Here is an 8,799-nt window from a genome sequence, read left to right as displayed (position 1 = left end):
CCCCCCCCTTTTTTAAAGTTGTAGATAGAATATCTTTATTTTATTTTTATGTGGTGCTGTGGATTGAACACAGTACCTCACACATGCTAGGCAAGTGCTCTGGTGCTGAGCTACAGCCCCAGCCCTTTTTAGTGTTTTATTTAGAGACAGGGTCTCACTGAGTTTCTTTCTTTCTTTCTTTTTTGGTGGTACTGGGGATTGAACCCAGGGCCCTGTGCATGTGAGTCAAGTACTCTACCAACTTAGCTATATCCCCAGCTCCCTCACTGAGTTTCTTAAGGCCTCACTAAATTGCTGAGGCTAACTTTGAACTTGTGATCCTCCTGCCTCAGCCTCCCCAGGAGCTGAGATTACAGGCATGCACCACCACTCCTGGCTATTTTATTTATTTATATTCAGTGCTGAGAAACGGAACCCAGTGCCTCATACATGCTAGGCAAGCACTCTGCTACTGAGCTACAACCCCAGCACAAGAATATAAGCCAAGGGCTGGGGTTATAGCTTGGTGGTAGAGCACTTGTGTAGCATATGTGAGTCACTGAATTTGATCTTTAGCACCACATATAAATAAGTAAAATAAACGTCCACTGACAACTTAAAAAAAAAAAGGATTAAAAAAAAAGAATTTAAGCCAAGAAGATCTTATAGTCTCTGGTACAGAGATATCCTGGCTAAAACATTAAGCAGAAATTGTATCCTAGGAAATTGAACCCTATAGAAAACAAATTCAGATGGTCATGGTGGCAAATGCCTGTAATCTCAGCTGCTTGGGAGGCTGAGGCAGGAGGATTGCAAGTTCAAAGCCAACCTCAGCAAAAGCAAGGTGCTAAGCAACTCTGTGAGACCCCATCTCTAAATAAAATACAAAATAGGGCTGGGGATGTGGCTCAGTGGCCAAGTGCCCCTAAGTTCAATCCTGGTACCACCCGCCCAATAAAAAAATAATAATTCAAAGTTTTCTACCTAACCAGATTCCCTAACTGTAGGACCTCAGAATTTCTTCTGAATAGTAGTACTGTATTCTGAAGTATATCTACTTAGTTAAGTATATATCCCATGTGCTTCTGACTGACTATTCAGAAGAATAGTAGTAGTCTTCTTGCCTAACATATGCTTGCCTAACATTTGCAAGGTATTATGTTCAATCCCTAGCATTGCAAAACAATAACAATAAAAACAAAAAACAAAAATTTAACTAAATAAAGAAAAAACAAAGAAAAAAAGAAGCCATGCATGTTAGTACATAACTTTAATCTCAGTTATTCAGAGACTGAGGCAGGAAGATCACAAGTTCAAGGCCAGCCTGCGCAACTTAGCAAGACCCTGTCTCAAAATAAAAATAAAAAATAAGCTGGTACACACCTGTAATCCCAGCAACTCAGGAATCTGAGGCAAAAGCATCACAAGTTCAAGGCCCTAAACAATTTAGTAAGACTCTGTCTCAAAATATAAACAAACAAACAAACAAATAAATAAGATAGGGCTGGGAATGTGGCTCAGTGGTAAAACACCTCTTGGTTCAATTCCCAGTACCACAAAGAACAAACAAAACAACCCAAAAGGGTTGGGAATATAGCTCAGTAGTGCAGTGCTTGCTTAGTATCCACAAGGTCCTAGGTTCCATCCCCAGGAGTAGAAAAAATAAAACCCAAAATAAGTAAATAAATAAAAAAAATTTTAAAAGGGCTGGGGGGTGTAGCTCAGTGGCAGAGTCCACAAAAATAAATACAAATAAATAAATAAAAGGACTGAGGGTGTAGTTCAGTGTTAGAGTGCCCTGGGTACCATTATAAGCACTTAAAAAAAAAAAAATCCCATGATGACCTTGTTACCTGCATGATCCTGTTTTTAACCTTGCACTTTGCTACAAACAACATACTGCCCTGTACCTCTTGTCACCCTCCAGGTTAGGGGCTCCTTTAAAGTATAAGCTTTCTGTTTTGTCTAGGCTCAGGAATTTCATGAACCAGGTAAGTCATATACACCACAGTAAGGACTAATCTAACAATTAGATTTCTTCTTCTTCCCCAGATTTCTTCAGTTTCACAACTTTTATGGAGATTTCAGAACCTGAGTTGATGCAAAGTTGTGGCTCAATTATATTCTAAGAGCCAGCCAGATATGGTGGCTCAAGCCTGTGATCCTAGCCACTTAGAAGGCTAAGGCAGGAAGTGCTCAAATTCAAGATCTCAAAAAATAAAAAGGGCTAGGAATGTAACTCAGTGGTAAAGTGCCCATGGGCTCAATCCCAGTGCTGCAACATAATAATACATAAATAAATAAAATAATAAACAAATACAAATTTTTAAAATTATATAAAGTGTATCCTGTGGCTGGACCTGTTCCCAGCCCTGTTGCTATTGTGCTTGGGAAATCCTTTAAGCCATTAAGTCCCAAGTTTTATTTTTTGCCCCACCCACCCACCCCCAAAGAGAAAGGGTCTTGCTATGTTCTTAAGGCCTAACTAAATTGCTAGGCTGACTTTGATTTTGGAATTCTCCTGCCTCAGTTTCCAAAACTGCTGGGATTAAAGGCCTGCACCACCATGCCCAGCTTTTTTTTTTTTTTAATGGTACTGGGGATTGAATCCAGGGGTGCTTTATCACTGAACTACATCCCCAGACCTTTTTCTTTTTCTTTTTTTTCAAGACAGTGTCTAGCTTAGTTGCTGAGGCTGGCCCCAAAATTGTGAACCTCTTGCCTCAGCCCCTTGAGTTGCTGGGATTATAGATGTATGCCACCATGCCTGGTTAGTCCCAAATTTTCAATTCTGCATATATAATAATGATTTCAAAGTTATCATAAATTGAACATATATTTATTGTTCAATTTAAGTTTTTGTAGGTGTTCCACATCTGGGATGATGTGACAAAATGGGTTAATTAAGGACTCTCTTATCTTCCTCAGCAGTTTCCCTTTTATACCAATACATGATACCTACTATGAAGTATCCTAAACTATAATAAGAATGGCAGTCCTGCCCTGCGGGATGGGGCATGGCTGTAATCACAGCAATTTGGGAAGCTGAGGCAGGAGAACTGAAAGTTCAAGGCCAGCTTGGGCAATTTAGCAAGACTCTCAGGAACTTAGCAAGACCCTGTTTCAAAACAAAAAAATAAGCTGGGTGAGGTGGCACACATCTACAATGCCAGTGGCTCAGGAGGCTGAGGCAGGAGGATTGCAAATTCAAAGCCAGCCTTAGCAACTCATCCAGGCCTTAAGCAACTGAGTGAGACCTTGTCTCAAAATAAAAAATAAGGGGCTGGGGATGTGGCTCAAGTGGTAGCGCGCTCACCTGGCATGCGTGCGGCCCGGGTTCGATCCTCAGCACCACATACAAAGATGTTGTGTCCGCCGAAAACTAAAAAATAAACACTAAAAATTTCTCTCTCTCTCTCTCACTCACTCTTTCTTAAAAAAAAAAAAAATAAATAAATAAAAGGGGCCGGAGATGTGGCTCAGTGCCCCTGGGTTCAATCTCCAGTACCAAATAGCAACAACAACAAAAAAAAAACTAAAAAAACAAAACCAAAAAATAAATAGGACTAGGGATGTAGCTCAGTGGTAAAGTGTCTCTGGCTTTAACCCTCAGTACTATACCCACGCACACACTGCTACAAATAAATAAATAAACAAACAAATAAATAAATAAATCTCCAGTTCTCTGGAGATTTATTTTCTGCTGTGCTACAGATTGAACCCAGGGTCTTGTATACACTAGGCAATTTGCTCTACCACTCAGTTACATCCCCTTTTTCATTTTTTGAGATAGGGTCTCACTGAGTTTCCCAGGCTACCTCAAACTTGTGATTCCCTGCCTGTCTCCTAAGCAAATGAAATTGTAGGCATGATCCACCATGACTGATTAATGGTTTACCTCTTTTGATGATAAAGTACTATCAGAAAAGGGAAAGGCGTGCCAATAATGGTCCAGTTTGAGAAGCAAAGTTTAGGTACTTATTATTTATTCTGTATTGCTGTTCTTCCTTTCTTCAGGAGTCACTCAGCACTGGTGTGCCCCAGGGCTCAAACTTTGCTCTCCAGTCTATAGTCACTCCCTTGTTCATCTATCTCTTCCAGGTCCATAGCTTTAAGTACCAGTGACATGCTGATACCTCCCAGATTTGCTTGTCTACCTCTGACCTTAATCCTCCAGATTGATGTACAACTGCCAACTCCACATTTTACTTGTTTCCTTGGCAATGAAAAACTCAAGCCCAGAGAGGTGGCACACACCTATAATCCTAGCAGCTTGGGAGGCTGAGGTAGGAGGATCATGAATTCAAAGCCATCCTCAGCAAAAGCGAGGTTTTGTGAAACTCAGTGAAACCCTGTCTCTAAATAAAATATAAAACAGGGCTGGGGATGTGGCTCAGTGGCCAAGCGACCCTGAGTTCAATCCCCATATTCCACTACCACAAACAAAACAAAACAAACAAAAAACCTTCAAGTTCAGTCCAGCACACCTGGCTTTCTTCATTCCAAGATCTCAATGGTACCAAACCTGACACTTCTATTTTTAAAGTTACAAATTTCCTTCCCTTTAATTTTCTCCATAGATTTTACTACCACCAGAGAGATTGAATAATGTAGCTTGGGGCTGGGGATGTGGCTCAAGCGGTAGCGTGCTCGCCTGGCATGCGTGCGGCCTGGGTTCGATCCTCAGCACCACATACAAACATAGATGTTATGTCTGCTGAGAACTAAAAAAATAAATATTAAAAAAATTAAAAAAAAAAAAAGAATAATGTAGCTTGTTTAGTTTTTAGTTTGTCTCCAATAACTATTGTCATACACATCTCCACTAGGGCAACAGTTTATTAGTTTTGTTCATTCCTATATTCCCAGCACCTGATATAGTAACTGTCATATAGCAGACACTTCATAAGTTCTTGAAGGAATGACCTCTCAACAAGATACCTAAAAGTGAAATGTAACTTTATTGTTTCTTCCTTTTTTTTCCCCTGTGGTAACTGGGGATTAAACCCAGGAGGGCTCTACCACTGACCTACATGGTGTTGCTAAATTGTTCTGGCTAGCATTGAATTGAACTTGTAATCCTCCTGCCTCAGCCTCTTGAGAAGATGGGATTATAGGCCTGTGCCACTCTGCTTGGTGGAAGAGAACTATAAAGACTACTCTACTCAAAACCTCCTTTCTCTACAATGAAGCCTGCTTTATTTTAGAATGCTTTGTGGGCATTTCTTGCAGTTGATTTCTTTGATCACATAATGTTGAATTTAGGCTCCAAAATCCAGGTTACCTTTCCTGAAGGCCTACTGACAAAGATACCAGGTGGCTGGGACCAAAGAGCCTTTCAATAATGTAGACAATCCATCTGGGAATTGGACGTGGCTCTTCAAAGAACATTAGCTGGAAAATTCTGGAGGTGAGCTGCAAAACCGAAAGCTGTATTTGTCGTCTTATTTTCTGCTAAATTGCAGATTTGCAGTTTCCTCCCAGCTCTTCTATGACCTTGCACAAGTCATTCTGGACTAGATTTATAGCCTGAGACCTAGCATGGCTCTGTGGAAGTTGAGTGGATTTTTCTTTATGGTTTGTGCTAGTGAACCTTTAGCATGGATGGTGTCTGGTATTCTTGAGCTGGGATGCCCAAAATTCATCAGAAAAAGGGGATGAACCTCTAAGATGTACTGCTTCTCTATCAAAATGCTTCTTTCATACCTATCCTGGAGTCTCAGGTAGAAGGGCTCTGCTTCCTGGGCAGGGAGAGCCTGGGGCTAGGGCCTTGTGTGGGCACATGGCCAGGAGTCATTTCCTCCAACAGCTTAGGCCCTAAGACGCTATTTCCCATTTCTTTCACACGAACTGACAATGAGGCGGCCTCGAGCTAGGCAGGTCAGGACCGTACCGTTCCAAACAGGGAGCACACCTACGGAAGGCAAAGTCACCAACAGCACACCTTGCTCAATTCCCGGGACAGCTCCAGACAACGAGCTGAGGTAGGGTAAAGGACAAAACACAACCCCCAGTAGGCCCCACGGAAGATGCAGGAAAGCGCGCCTTCCTATTGGANCACGGCGCCTTTGTGGAAGCAGCTGCCGGCGGGGAGGAAGTTCCGGGGTCCGCGGCTCTGTGTCGGTGGCGGCGGCCGAGGAGGAGGAGGAGGAGGTGGAGGAGGAGGAGGAGGAGGAGCGGGCCGCGGAGGCTACGCTGCCTCGGTAAGGGCCCAGGGCGGGAGCCAAGACGTGCCGGAGCTTGCGGGGAAAGGGCTAGCGGACTGGGCCGCTCTGGACATTGTGATCCTGAGCGGCCTTGTAGCCGCGATTTTGGAGTCGTATGGTGGCCGCTGCCTTGTTCGGTAAGAAGCGAGTCCAGCGGCGGTGTGGTGAGGGAGGCGCCGCCCGGGCAGGAAAGCCCCGGAACGGTCGCGGGCCCGGGGCGGGGCCGGGCGCGGCGGTAGAATTACCGGTCCAACTGCGGAGCGGCCAGCTGTGGGGTTGTGGCTCCATACTCCTAGCCAGCGGAGCTGCTGGAGAGCTCTTTCTTCTTCTCTCGCTCGCTCGCTCTCTCTCTCTTTTTTTTGCTCCTGATCCAGTTTTGAGGCGTCGCTAGAGGATCTGTTCATGTGTCCAGCTTGTATATTGGCCCGCAGACCCGGGCAGATTCTAGCGGGCTCGGTGGGACCGTAGGGCGCGAGAGCTCATAGCCCGGCCTGCCGGGCTGTGGAACCTGGAAGCGAGGAGTGGTCTGGTGGGTTCTGTGCCCGTTGGACGAACGTGGGAGGGGAGGGATGTTTTCTTGTATTCACGCTTTAGATTCTTTTTGGCATTGTAAATATGTATTTTTCTCCAAACTTTAGAATTGATGTTAATTAGTGGGTTCAACTTTGCGGATTGCACTTTTTTTTGGGGGGGGGGGATAAAAAGAAAAGGCCTGTTTTGTAGAGTACATAAACTGTGAGGGTAATTATATTGTTTGTATAATCTAGGTTTACTTGTGAAGTTCAGAGTAGCTGGATCTAAGTGAAGGAATAGATTGATGGGTCTGGGTCACCTGGTTCATTTTCTGAACTCCGGATCTTGCCCTAACTTTGTTTAGTTTCCAGCTTCCTGTTGAGTATACCATCAGTTTGAATGACTTAAATATGTCACCGTTACCAAACTTGTGAGGACTGTAGGGAGAGGTGTGAAGAACTTGGTGACAGATTGTAGGACTGGCAGTGTGGAAAGTAAGTAGTGATACGTTGTGTTGGTGAAACATAAGTTGAACTTAAGCTTTGTCTTCTTAACTAGAATCCATTTAGGTATTGGACCAGGGATCAAATCGCTCTGGACATTTGTAGACCCTTCGAGATATATATATAATTTTTTTTCAACGTCTCAGGATTGAATTTAGGGCCTCTTGCATGCTAGCCAGGTGCTTTGCTACTGAGTTGCCCTCTAGCACTCATAGAATTTTGTTACCAGACATGGGCTTATTTTTCTTGTCTTTAATATCCTAGGTTCTCCTAGCCCCTCAGACCAGGTAGAATTGTCAAGGCAAAGATTACTAAATATTCTCTTCAGACAGAAATTTGAGCAAGATTATACTGTTTTGCCAACATATTAAATTGTATAAACTGATGTAATTTGATTCAAAGTTGAATAGAGATTAAAAATTTTGGAAAGTTATGAAATTTTATATTTTGTTTTGGGGAATCAAGGCTTTTAAAAAAATTTTTCGATAAGTTTGCCAAGGCTGTCCTTTAACTTGTGGTCCTCTTGTTTCAGTCTTCTAAATTATTGCTAGGATTACTGTGTGCACTACCACAAACAAAACAAAACAAACAAAAAACCTTCAAGTTCAGTCCAGCACACCTGGCTTTCTTCATTCCAAGATCTCAATGGTACCAAACCTGACACTTCTATTTTTAAAGTTACAAATTTCCTTCCCTTTAATTTTCTCCATAGATTTTACTACCACCNTGTTGATGGGCCTTTATTTTTATTTATTTATATGTGATGCTGTGAATCAAACCCAGTGCCTCGCACATGCCAGGCAAGTGCTTTACCACTGAGCCACCATCCCAGCCCATACTTTTTAAAACTGTGGAGTGTGTGTGTGTGTTTAATATATATATATAAAATCTAATACATAAATTTATAGTAACAAAATTTTACCTTTTTAATTATTTTAAAGTATATAATTTGTTGACATTAGTTACATTCACAGTTTAGTTCAACTAGCAATAGTGTTTCCAAAATTTCATCACTGTAAACAGAAACTCTTTAACCAAGTAACTCCCTATTTCTCCTAACACTGGTAACCTCTAATTTACTTTGTTTCTCTGTGAATTTTCATATTCTAGGTACAAGTGTAGATGAACCGATACAATATTTGTCTTCTTTTGTATTTGGTTTATTTTATGCAGCTTGATGGTTTCAAAGTTCCTCCATGTCAGTAACATGGTATCAGAACTTCATTCCTTTTTATGACCGAATAATATTCCATTGAGCATATGGATCACATTTTGTTTATTCAGTCATCTGTTGCAGACTGTTGGGTCATTTCTACCTTTTGACATTAGTGAATAATGCTGCTGTGAACATTGATGTACAAATATCTTTTTTTTTAAAATATTTACTTTTTAGTTTTAGGTGGACACAATATCTTTATTTTGTTTTTATGTGATGCTGATAATCGAACCCATGCCCCACGCATGCTAGATGAGCTTGCTACCACTTGAGCCACATCCCCACCCCCAAATATCTCTTATTTATTTATTTTTAGATGTAGTTGGACACAATATCTTTATTTATTTATTTTTATGTGGTGTTGGGGATCGAACCTAGGGCT

The 8,799-nt window shown here is 41.9% G+C and overlaps 2 protein-coding genes across 2 annotated transcripts in view; one reads left to right on the top strand and one right to left on the bottom strand.

The window, feature by feature from the left end:
• Positions 1-3,315, bottom strand: part of Mon1a (MON1 homolog A, secretory trafficking associated) — a 20,917-nt gene extending 17,602 nt beyond the window's left edge. The window contains exon 1 of the mRNA XM_048793939.1: positions 3,296-3,315. The gene's annotated coding sequence lies outside the window, so the exon portion shown is untranslated. The remainder of the gene's footprint in view (positions 1-3,295) is intronic.
• A 2,854-nt stretch (positions 3,316-6,169) lies between these two features.
• Positions 6,170-8,799, top strand: part of Rbm6 (RNA binding motif protein 6) — a 100,895-nt gene continuing 98,265 nt past the window's right edge. The window contains exon 1 of the mRNA XM_048794057.1: positions 6,170-6,322. The gene's annotated coding sequence lies outside the window, so the exon portion shown is untranslated. The remainder of the gene's footprint in view (positions 6,323-8,799) is intronic.

The sequence above is a fragment of the Marmota marmota genome, unplaced genomic scaffold (genome assembly GCF_001458135.2).
Source record: "Marmota marmota marmota unplaced genomic scaffold, marMar, whole genome shotgun sequence".
Taxonomy (NCBI): Eukaryota; Metazoa; Chordata; class Mammalia; order Rodentia; family Sciuridae; genus Marmota; species Marmota marmota.
This window is presented reverse-complemented; position numbering and strand designations above follow the sequence as displayed.